This window comes from Chiroxiphia lanceolata, chromosome 5, assembly GCF_009829145.1.
Source record: "Chiroxiphia lanceolata isolate bChiLan1 chromosome 5, bChiLan1.pri, whole genome shotgun sequence".
NCBI classification, from domain to species: domain Eukaryota; kingdom Metazoa; phylum Chordata; class Aves; order Passeriformes; family Pipridae; genus Chiroxiphia; species Chiroxiphia lanceolata.
This window is the reverse complement of record NC_045641.1, coordinates 26,583,668-26,601,408: the sequence shown is the minus strand read 5'-3', so window position 1 is coordinate 26,601,408 and position 17,741 is coordinate 26,583,668.

The window sequence follows — 17,741 nt, the reverse complement described above, 5'->3', positions numbered from 1 at the left end:
TACATTAAACGTTAATGGTGTTGTGAGATAATTGAATAGGAGCATTACCAACACTATTACCAAAAGCTATGCATCTTCCTGTAAAATCTAGTGTGTCCTAAAATCCTTTCCTGATGTTCCTGTTTGTCAATAAGCTAAGTACATGCTGAATTAGGAATATATTTTCTACATACTTCTCCCATTTTTGTCATTTGCATGCCTAAATCCATGTTCAATGCACTGTTAATTCACCCCATACTATTCCCATGGAACATAATCTGTATGCTCATAAAATATCAGTGTAATATCTAGAGATGAAATCCAATGGAAACAGTTTACTGTGAAATCCAGTCTTTGTTCCCTCATTTTTCCACTTCATTGACTGTTGCTTTTTTCCAAGTACTCCTAGCACAACTCTTCATTATGTTGTATTATTACTTTTTTTGGGAAATACACTAAAATTTTTTTTAATACAATCTAATTTCCCATAATTGTTGGAATGATGTTAAGATAGTTTTTCAAGAGACAAAATGCTAATCAATTTTATTTCAAAAACACAGTGAAATTCCACATAAATTGGTGCCAGAGTGCAAATGCTTCTCAACTGGGAATGGAGAGGGAGGGAAGGGAAATATATGCCAAATCTCAATTTAATAGAAAGGATGTGAAATACATTATATTTGAATCAAATGCTATTTAGCAACTTAAGCATCTGGAGCACATCTGATAACCTGGGTAAAATGTATTGATTTCTCTATTGATTTTTCTAATATACCTTCTCTGTGAGGGAGCTATAACTGAAAGTAGCAAGTGACTCAGCTAATGGTAGCTCTAAGTAGTTTGCAGATGTTCTAGTATGCAAGATGGGTCATCACTAAATTCCAGCATGTGAAAGGTCCTCATCTTCCACTTGGAGACAATGCATGGTATTGGTGTCTTTCTCTCTTGGCTTGCAATATTTGAATTTTTTTTCCATATGAAACTTCTTATGTATTTTTCCATTGCTATGAACAAGTGACTTTGTTCATAAACTAGATGTATATACGGATTGAGATACTATATAGCCTTTAAACTACTACACATTAACTTTAACCTTAGGATCAGGAATACAGAACCTTTTTCTGCAGTTCCAAAGCTGATTCATAAGTTGAAATAATACACAGGAGAACACAAAATACCTGTGGATTAATAGTCAATTTATTTCCAGGAATAGCTCTAAAACTCTGCAATGTTTGTCACTCTCTCTGAGCAGTTTTATATCAACAAAGGAGATAGAAGGAAATTCTCACACTCTCGAAATGCTAGAACTTCTGCCATTGCCTTCAATGAGATCAGAATTTCCTGTGCATAAACAAAATTTGCCACTGAACTCACAGCACATTTTACTTTCATAGAATCATAGAATATGCTGAGTTGGAAGGGACTCATCAGGATCATTGAGTCCAACTCCTGGCTCTGCGCAGGACACCCCAAGAATCACACCATGTGACTAAGAGTGTTGTCCAAATGCTCAAGCAGTATCTTGTACTGTTGGATTTCGCATTACAGCATGCTTTCTTAAATTTACAGCATTGTGACCAAGTACAGCTCAGAAGCAGAGGAATTAAAAAAAAAAAAAAGGTTAAAAAAAAGCAACCTTGAGTTACACTTACCATTATAAATATTTGCACACAGCAAGTAATACTTGAAATATACATTTAGCAGCAGGAACCCAGACTTTAAATTTCAACTCTAAAGGTCCAAGAATAGAGTCTGTAATGAAGAGTATTCAGGGCCCTCATAGTCCTTTAACCAGCTGTTCACAGGATTTTCTGCATGCCCTAAATGTGAAGAGGAGGATGATATTGCTCCTCAGATGGTAAGCGCCATGAAGGAAGGGGAACAGCTGGGCCAAATAGGTAAGAGGCTGCACTATGAGAACATTTTGCTACTCTTTGTGCAGATGCATCATAAAATAAGGGATCATCCTTCCCCTACAAGCATTATACTTCTATAGTTTCTCTAATAGACTTTATTCAGACATTGTTTATTGCAACAAACAGAGTAGAGAGAAACAGCCCAAATTACACCACCTTTAACGCTCTGAACTATGGCCAAGGCTTCCAGATGAAATACTCATAGGGTGGAGACCTGATTCACCTCGAGACTCCTCCAATTCCAGAAGTAAAAATTTACCCTGAGATTTATTCTGGTTTCTCCGGATTTGTAGCCTATCAGAGGCAATTCTTGACCTCTGGCACCATGTTAAAAGAAACGTTGCACCCAAAGACTCTAAAAGATATGCCCCGAGAATACACAGTTTGAAAAACAAACAAACAAACAAACAAACAGAAAAAAACCCCAAACCACATATTTTGCAAAAAGTAAAGCAGACAAAGAAGACGAGTTCGGCCTGCTGCACCCCAGGCACCAGGGGCTGCCCCGAACCTCCCCCCAAACGAAACTGCGCCTGTTGTCACCGAATCAGCTCCGCAGGGAGCGGCGCATTCCCGGGGACTGTGCGGGGACTTGCTCTGCGCCGCAAGGGCAGCTGCGGCACCAGCGGCCACCCCGCCCCGCCGCCCCGCGCACCTGCTCCGCTCCGGAAGGTCCGGTGTTATTCTACACAAAACAAACCCCAAAACCAACAACAACAATTTAGAGAAAAAAAAAAAAAAGGAAGAATTTTCCCGTTAAGTGCCGTTGAATCCTAGAATCTTTCTCTGCGCCTCTCCCACGGGCTTACCCTGGAAACAACAACCCCCCCACGCCTCAGCGTTAATACGGCGCCGAGTAATCAACCACCGGGGCAGCCCTCGCCCCCTGCTCCGCCGTCCGCCACGCGGGGGCACCAGAACGCCGCGCTTCCCGATCCCTTGCTCCCCGCGCTTCCCGATCCCTTGCTCCCCGCGCTTCCCGATCCCTTGCTCCCCGCGCTTCCCGGTCCCCGCTCCCGGGCGGAGCACAGCGCTGCGGCCGTGGCGGCTGCAGGGCGCTTCCCATCTCCGTGTGGGAGCTCCCAGGGCGGACTGCGGGACGGGCAGGCCCAGCGATGGCCCGTCAGCCAGGAACCAGCAGGTGTTTGAGCGAAGGGAAGAGCCATCTGAAGGATGTCATGGGCGAGGCGCGTTAACTGCCCCTTCTGTCAGGTGTGAACGGAGGGTTTACCAGCGCCAGGGTGCAGGTGTGGGTGTTGGCAGCGTTTCTATAAAAATAGCTCTTCTCTGCCCTTGTAATACTTTCTATTCTTGGCACATGGAAACAGGACAGCAAGTAATCTACACCAGAAGAGTAACCAGACCCTCTCCTCCACTGAGTGCTGCCCTGTGGTGCTAGTGCCAGCAGAGTTCCTGTCACCACAGCTAGGTGAAAATAACCATATGTGCTTTTAAGGGCAACTTTTAGACTGTCTTTTGATCTGTCCTGGGTTATTTACATTGCATTCACCAATCACAATGGTGTCAAAGACCCCAAAACTCTGTGTTGCTCTGCATGGTTCCAACTTCATGGCTGCACAGAATCACAATATCAGAAAAAAAATATTCAAGCTCAGCCATATCTCAGTGACCGTATATGATATTTTGCCACTATTACATCTATAACTTACAAGTCTTGGTCAGGACCTGACTCCTCTGAGCCAAATGCTGGACAAACAAAGCCTTACTCAGTGCCCATGAAAGCAGTGGAGGTTGGCCAGGCCCCATGGGGAGTGCTCCAGGCCTGAAGAGCTTACAAGTCTGGAAAGACAAAACAAACAATGACAGACATAACAGGCATGCAGGCAGCTGCCTTGGCCCTGACCCTGCCATTTTTTCTGGTCTAGTTTAACCCTGTCTGAGAGGGTGCATGATCTGGACTCTTATTTTAAATGCTAATCTTGCTGCTTACTAATCCAAAGAAGCTGAATATACTTTCTTTATATATATTCGAAGTTGACCCTTTGAAAGCATTATCAGTATTAAATATGTTTCCGTATATTTAAACCATCAACAGAAAATAATCAATAAAATATCTTTTTTCCTGCATCTAAATAATTTCTTTTTAAAATTAGGTTTTTTTCTTTTAAAAATTATGTTTTTCTTTTCTCTCTGCTTTTGTTTTCATCAGCCCTTCCTATTCTGTATCCATTATTCCCAGTTTTATGCACCATTTCCTATTTCAGGTTTCTGTCTTGTGTATTCCTCTTTACTCACGTGTATTCCCACTAGGTATCAATGAAACTATTCATATGCTTAATTTAACACAGAAAAAAAATTGTAATGTTATTATTTTGCTTTTTATGCAACTGTTAATCCCTAGGTATTCTTTTCCTTCGTCTTTCCATCTTGCATATCTTTTGACTTAGGCTCTAAGGCAGTGGTTTCAAAGTCATTTCAGTTCAGCCCTTTACCTTTTCTGTGGGATTTTAGGTCCCCAACCTTCACCCACACTGACCATTCCTGGAGTACAAGAGTCTATTTCTCCTTGCTGAAACTTCATTTCCAGGTCCAATAAACATGCCTCAGTCCAGCCTTCCAACCTTGCCCTACCCCAGATCCTGCCATTTATGTTCCAACAGAAGCCCTCTGTACTCCTTTTTTCCCTTCCACCAAGGCAGCCTTAGCCAACTCACCTTGCCCATGCCAGGTCCCTGCCTTTTACCTGCCTCCAGAACTTCACAGCATCCCCAAAGACAGATCTTCCCTCTGCACAACCAATCACCTTCCTTGTCAAGGAGCTATCTCCTGTCTGGACAGCCACTTGCTACACAAGTTTCTCCATGTTTCTCTGTCCTTACTGGTTCACACTAATTTTTACATACTTACAGGAAAGAGATCTTTCTTGGATGAGAATAGTGCAAAGCAGGAAAGGGAGGTATGGAGGGAAAAGAGATGGAGTTGACAGGAGGTGAACTGGATGGAGTATTCCTGAGGGTTTCGAACTTCCCACAGCCTCGCTTCATGTTGGTAGCATCCCTGACAGCTTGAGATCTAAACTGAGCTCATTTTTTTTGGATTGTAAAGGTAAAAGTGCTATACCTTTTCCTCTTTTTATTTAGCCAAATTCTAAATATCCATAAGTTTGCTGAGCCTGATTTCAGAAAATCATTCAGGTTATCCTCCACACCTGCAGTTCTCTTCTGTCCTCAGAACAAAGAGACTGTCAAAGGGAAGAAACCTTCAGGTTAGTCTTCACATTTTGAGCACCTGAGGTTTTTTCCTCCTCGATCGGACTGTTTCCAGGAGGACCTCTAAGGTCTTTCTTTGGAAGGATCTTTCCTTGAAGGTGGCATTTTGTGGATAATCAAATACCTCTCAGCTGAGCAAAGTAACTCCTTTATATGTCTCATTTTAATGAGAGTCTAAGGCAGCAAATGAGATTCCTTTTGTACTTATATATTTGCCTAATTTTTGCATTTGTTGCTGAATTGAATGTATCAACATGGTTTGGAAGGGATGTTTGGTATATCTGTGTGCTTCCCACCAGCAAATATACCAGCAAATTAGGAAGTCTTCATATTAACTGTTGCTGCAAAAATGAAACTGCCTTTCCCCTTGATAATTTCTCTGCAGATGGCATGACAATGGGACTTAGTAACATTCCCGACCCCTCCCCTTCAAGCACATTCTTTACTTTATAGAGCACCAGGTTGTTTTTTTCAAATGTTCCTTGGGAGGTATTCAGGATCCCCACCTTCGAACTTGAACTTCAAAGTTGAGTAGTATGTTTAGTGCCCATCTTCTCAGCATATTTTTCATGAACAAATTATAAACATTTCAAGCAAAGTGCACTTATTACAAGTTTGTTTGCCAAGTACTGCTGCCTCCCTTCCAAGTTCCAGCTATGTCAAAGCATCTGGTTTACAAACAGGTTCCTCCCCTTGGCTGGTACATGGATGCCAGGGCACAGAGGCTTATCACTAATGAAGGAGTTTACCAGATGAAAGGGAAAATGCTGTGGGAGTCACTCGACAGACTCTGGCTTGTCACAGAATGTGTAGGTATGTTGTAGTCACTTAGTAGATGAATGAAGTGATGTGCAGGAGGAGTTATTTCCCCAGAGTTCTTCCAGAGCCTGATCTAAAATTCCCTGAGGTCAATAGATTTCTTTTGATTTCTACGGACTTTACATTGGACTTTCAGGTGGTTACTTACTCTAATCAGGAGACATGGCCTACCCTGGGGTTTATCTTTTTTAGAGGAGTCTGAGGTCATCTGAAATTCTTGAGTATTTACAACTTAGCTTACAAAAAAAAAAAAAGTTGCTACATTCTCCCATGACTCTACTCCTAAATCATATTTTCCTGTGTTTTGCAGAAGATTTTAATAATATCTGTGCTATTTTCAGGGGCTTTCACCCTAATTTATAGTGGTATGTTGAATGTGGACTTTGCTCAAAAGATCTAATCTTGTCTAGGTAATAGTGCTGGTAGAATTTTTTTAGAAATCTTTTTTTCCATTCCTTCTCATTATAATAAACCTTATAATATACCATAATATGCATAGCTTGTCTTTATATAATTTCATTACATAATGAAATACATATATCCAACTATGCAATTTCCTTCATAATTTCATAGCTCTGCATGAGATTGAGACCTGATCCTATGTCATACTGTACACTGTCTTTCCCTTTCTTTCTTATGAGGAAGGAACACTGAGTCATGAAGTAGTGATGATGATCCCAGTGTCAGAATTATCCATCTAAATGGAACTAAGTGGAACTAAGCTTTCAATATCACAGAAAATCTAACTTTTTGCTGTCTGTTATCAAAATGGTAAACTGTGCTTGCTCACTTGTGTAGGTCCTTATTCCCAACACTCTGGACAAATTATCAGATGTATTATTCACAGTCAGTGTCTTGTAGCCTGGATGTTTTGTGAACTGGATGGGTCTGTCCCTATCTTTTGTTCATGTATGCAAAAAAAAGGGCAATAGAAGCCTTCCTCAGATCTTAAGGATCTCTTGCAAATGCCAAGACAATGGCAAATGCAGTATTTGCAGAAAAGAGAAGGGTTGTTTTGGTGTGGCCCTGACTGCACAGCATGTCAGCTTTGGGTACACCTGCACTGCTGTGTTAGCTCAATGCTCTGGTCCATGTAGGGGCTCACTCTGCACAGCTTACATGCTGGCTTGAGCTCTGAGTCTAGTTTGTGCCATCCAGCTGGACACAAGGCCATAGAGCCAATTGTGTTCCTTATGGGAGTCTCTGTGTATAAAATTCTGGCTAAGTACTCAGAAATTTTAGCAGTCATCTTTATTATTCTAAGTCCAAAATTTAAAAAGCAGAGAAATAATAATGCTGCACCATTAAGGTATAGTGATAAGTAGAACAAAACGTGGACTGGAGCAAAGAAGTGGTTTGAACACATTTGAAAGTAACATTAAGACGCTGATCAGAGTAAAAGTAGCATGCTACCAGAAGAAACTCCTGATTCTCAAATTTGTGTTTATTGTTAGCTTTTCATTTCAGTGGTGGGGAAACCAGTGCAAGGGCTGCCTGAAAACAGGACCTGCCATCAGCCTGGGCAGCCGTCATACATAACTGTTTTTCAAACACAGACCATTCTATGTGCTACCTAATCCTGTGAGGATGTGCACAAAACCCGGCCCATCTCCCTTTGAGCTGCCTTTCAGCTCCAAGTATTGCCAGAAAAAGAATCTCCTCTGTTTATTCTGTTATGTTTTTCATTATGAAGCTTATGTATTGTCTTCTTTTCTTGTTCTTGTACTGGAAATGGTGAATTATTGGTCATGGTTCTATGTGACCTGGTTCTGATGTTCTTAGTCTAGCTGCTATATTTTTGTTACACAGTATTTCAGGTACATCACTCTTTTGGGAAAGTACATTTCTTTTGTGAAAGAACTTCTATTGTGTGCCTGTTTTTCACAATATATATGTATGGTGCCTGCTGCAAATGATTGTCTGCTGTATACATAAAAATAAGGTGTTTTAATCATGATGTGCCCATCATTCTTGCTAGGCAATTTACAGTAAATCTTTTAAAATGTTAAAAAAAAGAAAAAAGGAAGCACAGGTATTCCTGGAAATTTTCTATTCAAGGAATTAAAAAAACAAAGCCCAGTCTTATTCAATACTGCCTGTTGGAGAAAAGAAAATCCAAGTGTGTACTTTTCTCTTCGGTGTTTTCTGAAGCTTATCAGATGTAGACTGTTTCATATCGATGGCAGGAATGAAATGACAGAATTAAAGGCCTTCCAAATTTTCCTGGATCTTAGCAGCCAAAACTTAGGGCCACCTTGAGCTGACCTCCACTGATGAAGAGGTGGAAAAGGAAGGAGGAAGTCTACAATTAAAAATAGCCAGAACTCAAGCGATGATGTGATTTACGAATCATAACCACAACTTCCAGAAACAAGTGGGAAATGTCTGTGATCTGATGAATTTCAGTATGACGTTTTCCACCTCTGAACCACTAAAAACTTTTTCAAAAGTCCAGATTAAACTGAAAGGAAAGGATTAGTTACTCTCAGAAAGGTTACTTATTCCACACAAGCAATTTTGACTTGCAATGAAGGCTCTCACTGCCTTAGGAATGTAAGAGGTTAGTTCAAGCTGTCTTGATATCAGATAATAATTATGTGATTTATGACCTCTTTCATAAAACATCCAAGAGATCAAAGGCCAAAATAATGTTGGTTCATTTTATGTTGATTTTGTTCAATGCTGGTAACAAATGGGACTTGGAGTTTTTTCTTGCTAGAAGTCCTTTTTGTTGTTGTTGTTCTAAGTGCAGTAAGCTGATTGTTGCTTAATAGGTGTCATTTTCATTATTTATCCTTGAATTCGTCTTCCACCCATAACATACCCATAAGAACGGACACTTGGGATCATGAAGACAATTCCTAAATTTTCTAAAAACAGGCATAAAAATATATTTTAGATTTGGGGTACAGGACAGTCTTTCATTAAAACATAATTTTAAAATTTATTTTTCTTTGTACCCCTCAAAAGTCAGTGATGCACCATTAATTGATTTCCTGCAGGGTCCTTTGCAAAAATTGTGTAAAGTGGCAGGTATATTTTATTTCTTCACAGTGTGGTTCATTTAATGCCACAAACTTTTCTGTTGTAATAGTACAGGTGTTCTTTTCTGCAGGGAGGTGTATGAAAAGTATCATCAATACAGAAATTCAAGGAGTTTAGGTAAGAATAAACTAAGTCCCCAAGTTGGAATTTTGACAAGACACCAAAATCAATATCGCCTCTTCCTTATATGAGTGCAGTGAGGATAAGTTACAGGGTAAATGCTCAGGACTTCACTTTCTATGTGTCATTGGAAAGAGATGGCACTTTCAGCATCAGTGTGTCTTCTGGCACTGGCCACAGCATTGGATCAATACTGACACAAGAACAGGAATGTCACCTGCCAGGATCTTTACAGCTTGCCTGGTAAAAAAAAAAAAAAAAGTTGGTTAAAGCCCAGGAACAAGTCTCAGAAAGCTTTTGTTTCCTTTCCAGACAAGTCCCAGAATTCCTGTCTGATCTTGGGCACTCTCTGTTTCTCAATTTGTCATCTATGTAACACAAATAATAATAGTTGTTGAATTCACAGGATTTCTGAGTGACACAACTCATTAATTGCTATATATGAATTTTTTTTTGCTAGCAAGTAATATGAAAGTCCCTTGTTTTACTTATAAAGCCATTAATACTTTATACACTAGTATACACTTAATAAACTGGTCTAAAGTTTGTAAAACAACTTCCAGTACCACCGTAACTATAGTTTCTTTGGAGCTTCTCATTGTTGTTGGGGTTTTTTTGTTGGTGGGGTTTTTTGGGGTTTTATTTTGTTTTCTTTGGGACTTTTTCTTTTTTTTTTTTAATAGAGCAGTAGCTCCTAAAAGCCTTGTTCTGAAAACTATATGCTACCAGTAAGGACTCTCATCATTCCTTAGACTGATAGACTTTGTACCGATACATTTGGAGGCCTCTCTTTTGATGGCTGCAAGGTCCCAAAACTCAGTATTTCAGCCCGGTCTTTTCAAAGTTTTGCAGATGATAAAACCAGAAGTACTATTGTATAGAGCAAGGTGTTAGAGCTGCCTACATTAATTCTTGTTTGAGCTGCAAACTATTTTTTAGAAAAACATTTAAAGATTTCTATTGAGAAGGTATCTACCACAGACCTAGGCAAGTTGCTCACTCCCGCTGGCAAAAATACGCATCTTTGTTTCTAGCATGAATTTGTCCAGATTTTCTACTTTACCTCCTTATGTTATTGCTAATTTCATGTATTTGATAGATTTAAGAGTCCATAATCAAACCTGTATAATTCCTCATGGCAACAGCTTAGAGGTTAGATCCAAAATCAATCTTTAGTATTTTCAACTGATAAACTAAGCAGATTGAGCTCTTTGAATCTTTTACCCTGAAGCATGATTAACAGTCCCCAAGTCATGCTTGTGACTCCTCTCTGAACTTCTTCAACAATATTCTTGAACCATGGACCCCAGAACTGGACAAAATATTACAGTAATGATTTCATCAGTGCTAAATACAACAGTAGCATAATAACTCTTGACACCTCTCTTCATTCATTATTCCTCTGATGCCTATTTATTAAGCTCATATTAGACATTTTGTGCACTGTGTCACATTTGGAAATTATACCAAAATGACTATGAACTCTGATCCCCAACTCCTTTTGAGAAGCATTGCTTCCCAAAACTGAGGATTCATTCTCTTAAATACAGACTGAAATGCTAGTTTTTAGACTTTCAGCTATGTTAAAAACATTTACCATAACAAGCTGTTTGCAAGTAATTTGGTTGCCTGCTGTTCATAAAGACCATTCCCCCAGTCACTGTTTTGTTTTCAAATGTGGGCACTGACAGCCCAGCTCTGATTGTTCACCTGGTCTTAAATTTTCAGCGGATGGAAGAAGATTCTTTCATAACATATTCCCATGAGAATGATATAATTCTAGTTCTCAGGCACAACTTGGTAAGATGCATTTCTGAATCCCACAGAGATGAGCAAGGAAGATGATCACCTTCTTTCCACCAGTTATAAATGTGGATGTGGCCATTGATAAGAAAGACCTTTCAAAGTAAACGTACTCGATACCCTCTTTTGGTATTGAACAACACAGTTCAGGAACTTGTGTGAAAATGAATTGTCTTTCCTTTGTCCTACATTAACCTGATACTGTATATATGTATTATGGCAGCATATACAGAGATTGGGTAAAATAGCTTTAAATTTGCTTTGCAATTCTAAAAATTCCAATTAAATCTCCTCAAACTATATTTTTTTCTGCAAAGGAGGTTACATAATATCACTGTCAGAGAAAACACTACTCCTCCTGAATCCCAGGTATTTCTTAGAACATCCTTTCTCACCTCTCAACCAAAGAAATTCATAATATGATGAGTTTTAATTGAAAAGTAACTCTAAAATTTACAGTTCTGTTAAAAAACACATAAACTGTAAGATTTGGTTGAACGAAAAGTATTTAGCCAAAGATGATATTTGAGCAAGTCCTGCACAAAATTACAGATTTTACAGGTATACTGAATATACCTGGGTACCTGAGTAGGAACACCCAGTCCCATCTTTAAAGTAAGCAGACTGTAGATAATCTCAAGATTTCAGTGATTTACTATCCCTTCAACTTGTCTCAAATAAAGCATTAAGTAATGAGAAGTGAAAGAAACCTTCAGTGGGCAGAAAAGGGTAATTTAATTGTACTTCTTTCTAGAAATACGACATACATGATATGTGTTCCTTTATTTCTAGTTTGTAATGGTTATTTTCTTCCTTTTCAGATTTATTTATTATATATGTATTATTTGTGATATTTGCAAGTATATATATGTATATTGTATATATATAAATATATTTATTATTGTCCCATTGGTTTTTTGGGACAAACAATGAAGATTTTGCAAAAAGCTTCATAGAGATGCATATTTGCTTCACTTCAAAAATGTGCTCAGAGGAAATGTTGGAGGTGTTTTCAGAACTAGTTACGGTTTCTCTTTTCTCAATCTGTCCTGTCTTGCTTTGCTCCTCAGCTGAAGTTACAATATAAAGTAAGTTTGTTAACTCTATAGGATTGTAATTCATGATGCTGGGTTTGGCCCTTAAGGGACCATATTCACACCAGAAATCATCACAATAAAGATACAGTTCATCTTCCCTCTGAATTTCCCAACCTTTCTTTTGATTAATATGCTTTTTTTGGACAAGACAGAAAGCAGTGGGAACCAGCTCCTCTGGTTTTACACCGTTTGACAGTTCCCTTCCGCCAGGGGAATTTTTGCACAGGCATCTCTGACCAGATTCCAAGTTTCTTTACTGTTCAAAGACTACAAAATAGCTGGGTCAAGGGGCAGAGTCTGTATCCAAATTTATTTTGCTTAAGCTTGAGGTCTGGTCTTGCTTAGCTAACAAGATCTCATTACATCATAGCCCATGTAGCTGTGCCTTGGAAAGTCTTCCTTGGACACAGAGATCACTCAGGCTAGTTCAAATTAAGCTTTTTCCACCCAGCACTCAAGTCTTCACTCTCAGTTGATAAGACAATGATGGGTAGGAAGGAAATAATTGTAAATTTCTTTAATACTTGTAATGATAGTTTGTGAGGAACATCCCTCTGTTTTACCAGAGAGGCTAGATCCTTTGTTTCATTGCAAAATTTTCCTCTCATCTGCAATGTTACAGAGAAGTCAAATACAAAACCAACAGTACTACTGTTGTAGTAGTATTTTGTGGACTACCAAACCCTGTAAATTTTACATCTCAGACTATTGTTTAACAAAACAAACGAAATACTTGCAAATGTGCTGTCTTTTATACTTATGTCTTCCCACTTGCTTTAGCACATTAATAGAAGATCAAGAATAATTACAAACCAGAATCCAGCTAAGCTTTGAACCCAGAATTTTTCCGTGCTGTAGTAAAGTGATGCATGCCACATGAATTAGTGGAAGACTGTTTCTGAGTAATAGGATGCATACCTTCAACAGCTAAGGCTATGTCTGTTCACTGGCTACAAATTACTGTTGTCTTCAAGATCCATTGTAAACTAACTGAAATAGACTTTTTACAGTAGAGTCCTCAACTTGCAAGTGTTAACTGCTGTTGACATAGAAATCTTAAATATTCATAATATCAACACAATGCTTTTGGAAATATTTATTTTATGTTTATGAATACATCTTCCCACATGAAATATAATATAGCAGTGTTCCTGAATTTATAAACTGCCTGAAAGAGCCACCGTAAAGAATAGTATGTATGGTCCCATTTATCTTCATGGGGTGTAAAGTACCTGGTGATGACAATTCTAACTCAACACTGCTCATAGATTAGAAAGTCAGATCTGGCTTTTGTGATCATGAGTCCACACATACTACCTAGGCTACGCAATTTTCCTGAATGAATTTTTATTTTATAATAGTATATTCCTAGGAAAATTTCCACTCTCGTTTTAAAAATTGATTGTGATGGGGAATCCCTGACAGCATGTAAGAAATAATTTGAGAATAGTCTCACAGTCCAGAATGGTCTTATTGTTAAAAATGTCCCTCTGCACTCTAGTCTGAATTTGTCTCACTGCAGATGCCATCCTTTGGAATCTTTTACACATTATCTGCTACAGTGAAGACCCCACTATTATCAAAACATATTCCGGATATTGGAATACATGTTTTTTAAATTTGTTTGAATTCTTGATCCTCTTCCGTTAGCCTTTTCCAGATTTTAATGGTCTCTCGACAAGGGCAGACATATTCCTTCTGATCACAGCCTTGCTCTGAGGATTTTGTTTGGTTGATTATCTGTCCTGATCCCTGTGGGTTTTTAAAAGTGCTGGTTTTTTTCCAAAACATGCTATTTGTCTCACCCTCAGCCCCTCCCAGCAAATATTCTCTGTATATTTTGCATTCCTTTTTCCCATCTATCACTTTAGCCTGTATTTCATTAATTGTTTGGAACTGATATCATATTGACAAGCCTGTCCATGCTGTTCTGTTTACCACTTAGAAATACAGTTAGAGCTTTTGCATTCTTCTGTTCTTTTGGAACTTCATTTGTTTTCCCAGATTTACTGGAAATCCATATTAATACTAAAGCAAAACCTCATCTCACTCTTTTAAGGCTATTGAATATCAATTATCTATGTCTATTTATTTAAAAATCTCCAGCTTTTGTAACTGCTGCTTAGTGTCCTCTTTTGTTTCTTGAAAATTGAAACTGTTTATTCATCATATGCTATGATCAAATAATTCTACTTTATCTTTATAATTTTTAATTTTGTGATCACCTTTGCTATATATGACACGGTCCCTCAATTCTATTTTATGTTGGATGCAACTCTCTAAGTTAGGAAATTATTGCTGGCAAGAATAACCCTCTCTTTAAATTCTATTGCATTTTTTTAGAAATGGCAGTGTTCAATGCTATTTTATTAAGCTTGTGTTGATCTTCCTAGTTTTAAGACAATCTTTCTCCCTTCAGTGCTACAGAAAGGTGCTTAAAGTACTGCCAAATGGTATGATTTGATATTCTGCAGTGGGCAACACCTGTTCCTCCATTAGGACATTCATGTATTAGTGTTTGCAGTTTGTCACAACTTGAAAATGATGATGCCACTCTTCTACTCAGTGGGTGGTTATAGCACATATTAGCCAAACTAAGTCTTCAGTTTTGAAGGCTAGTTGTTCTCATTCCCTATCCTCAACTGAAAGACACTGCAGGGATTCAAAGGATCAACGTGAATATCCTGTCTCATCTAACAGTTTAAGAAACCTAAAGACATCATGTAATTCATAAAATAAGTTGCTAATGAAGTGCCTAAAATTCCATTGCTTGATTACATTCTTACTTCTGCTTACCTGCTCTGTGTTTTTTCTGAGGAGGTTATAACATTCATTTTAGTAATCCAATCATAAATATACATTCACATCAGCATTTGAGACAACTAAGGCAAGCTTATTTCAGAAATGAATGATATCAATGTCACTTGTTCGCATTCAGGCCTCTGACGCTGATGTACAATACTGAATTTGAACTTTTATGTTGCTGTCAGTACCTGAATTTTATTCAAAATGAGAATATCTCTTCTGGTATGAGGATTAATCCACTACTGAAATATCATAGATCATTGCTTGCATATCTATTGGTATCAGTGTGGGTAGAGCAAATTATGTGCTAAGGACAGTGCAGGAACTGTTCAGGGTTGGTTTTGATGGCTAAGTGTGATTTTAAAGTTTCTCCACAGTATTTGAAGTCTTTTCAAACATGCCTGCCCAAAAATAAGTTAAAACTTAATTTTGAAGAAAAAAAAATCATTTCTATGTTTCTGTTTTTTGAAATGCCAAACTATTGTCCCTTTTCTAGACTACGGTTACACATTTTAAGTAGTTGTGATACACAGACTACTATAACATGAATGGAGTTTTGTATCAGTATAAAGAATACAAGAAGTGCCTTACTGATTTATTGTTACTATTTATTGAGGACATTTTTATTTTAATTTTTTTGTCTCCATATGCTTTGTAGTTAGGTTGTCATAGTCACAGTGAAACCAGCAATCTCTCTGTAGATTTTTAGTAATGCTTGCATTGAGTAAGCTTTTACATACTTGTATTAGGCCCAGACCAGCCACCATTAAACCCACGAATAAACTAGCAGTTATCTCCTAGAATAATCCCTCTTAAACCTTTATTACAGCAAGTAGCACCAGTTCACCTGTTATATTAAATTCAATAAATTACTGTAAGAAGTATGCAGACATATCTGCTGTATAGGTAATTCTTCAAATGGGCACTTACTGCTTTTCCCTTCTTCCACATGTATTTCGAGTAGGTTCAAAATAAAGGTTTTCTGTGCATCCATTCAGTGCAGCATGGTGCTGCAGTGGTACATTTTCAATAAAGAAGAATGCCAGAATTTTGTGCGTGTAGCTTGAAGAGATTTGTAAGAAGTCAGCATCTATTTAAACACTTTTCAAACCAAATTTTCAACAGTCAGCTGATCCCTTTGATAATCTGGTTTCTTTAAATGGTGCTGAATTCTTTCTTAAAGTGGTGACTTCTGAAAGTCTGACACATAAAGGACACTCATGGATGGAAGAATCGTTCCTTTGAGGATGAAATGTTGACCTCTCTCCTGTGGCTACAATGCTTGCTGCCAAGTTCTTGGGACAAAGCACTCCAGCACAGGCACACAGAATTACTGGATGGTTGGATTGAGGTAGGAAGGTGCATGTGGTTCAAGCAGCTGCCTCAACATACTTTCCAAAGACTAGATTAAGCTTCAGCTGGAGCCTTGTCCTTGGGAATATGGACCACAGGAGCTAGCACAGTTCCATCCTCCAACTGCAATCAGGAACGATGAATTATGAAAAGGATTTGGGTGTAGTTGCAGTTGGCTATCATGAAAAGCAAATATGTCTACCACATTAGACTGTGCAAATAAAAATAATGTCTTTTAAAATTCTGTGGTTTTTTTAACAACCAGGTATAAAGTTATTGAACTTCTAGTACTACCTCTCCTTGCAAATAATTTGTCGTAAAAAATACTGTTTTTCGGGGTTGCTTTTCTTTTTTGCCTCTTGCACAATGAGTAAAATAACTGACAATTTAAAGTGCAGCAGTAAGATATCCACTAGTGTAATGGTACCTCATCTTAAATTTCTCTGACTCTCCTCCTAGCTGTATTGGGTGTGTAGCTGTAGCAATGAAAAAATGTTTTTTCTGTTGAAGGAAAGTGAAAAGGGGAATGCTGAGGAAACAAGTATTATATTGTCATTTATGTGATTACAATTTTTTACAAATTTGGAAAACAAAGTTGCTTTGCTGCTCCTGAATCACAGAACTCTGTAATTCACATCTACAAGGCAGTATCTCTACTGCCTTAAAAATACATACTCTGAGGTTGTGTCCTGAAGTCCTCTTAAATAAACCTAAAAAATTGACTTCTTTATTTAGTGTTTGACTAGCGTAAAACTCCTGCATCTAACCATATTGTTAACATCCACTGTCTGCTTTCAATTTACTTCCCAAACCCATGAATTCTATACAACTGCTTGTGGTCAGAAAGATGACTACTTAATACATGCTAATGGTTTCTAAAAAGACAGCTCTGTCCCTTAATCCTAAATACTGACAGAATTTCCAGAATTACCACAATGTTGCTGCAGGTATGTAAACGTCATGAAACTGAAAGGAATTTTGTATCTTTACTGTGGTCTGTGTGTCTGTTGTACCAAAGGAAAGCATTGTCCAGACCCCAAATCTATTTCCCTAAATGTAAATATTTTTTGCTTAAGAAGAAAGATCTAGAACATAAATGTATGCTCTTCTTGGTATTACAAAGCCCACTCATTTACTACTCCTCTACTTCTCTACTCCTTTACCAACCCACACACCTTTTTTGTTCTGAGTGAGGCTGGAGCAGTTCACCTGAAGATGATGCTTCCCACCAGAGGACAGCTTGTGGCAGAGGCACTTCTATACAATCTTCTCCTGAGGGCTGAGAAAGTACTATAGCTGGAAGAGGAGAGTAGAAGCAACATAACAAATAAAATAGAAAAATCTGCCTCTCAGGAAAATTTTTGTCAGCCTTAATGAAAAATTTCTGCAAGTCTCTATGTCTTAAGTTTTGCTCTATGGAAATCGTGAAAGGGAAAAATGCAAATAAATGAGCACAAGATAGAAAAGGAAAAGTTGGCCTTCAGACCTGGGTGGTACTTGTGAAGACTCATTTTTTCATAGTCAGGACTACGTTTTCACTGTTGAGCTTGCTTTGTGACTTACTTGGTCGCTAT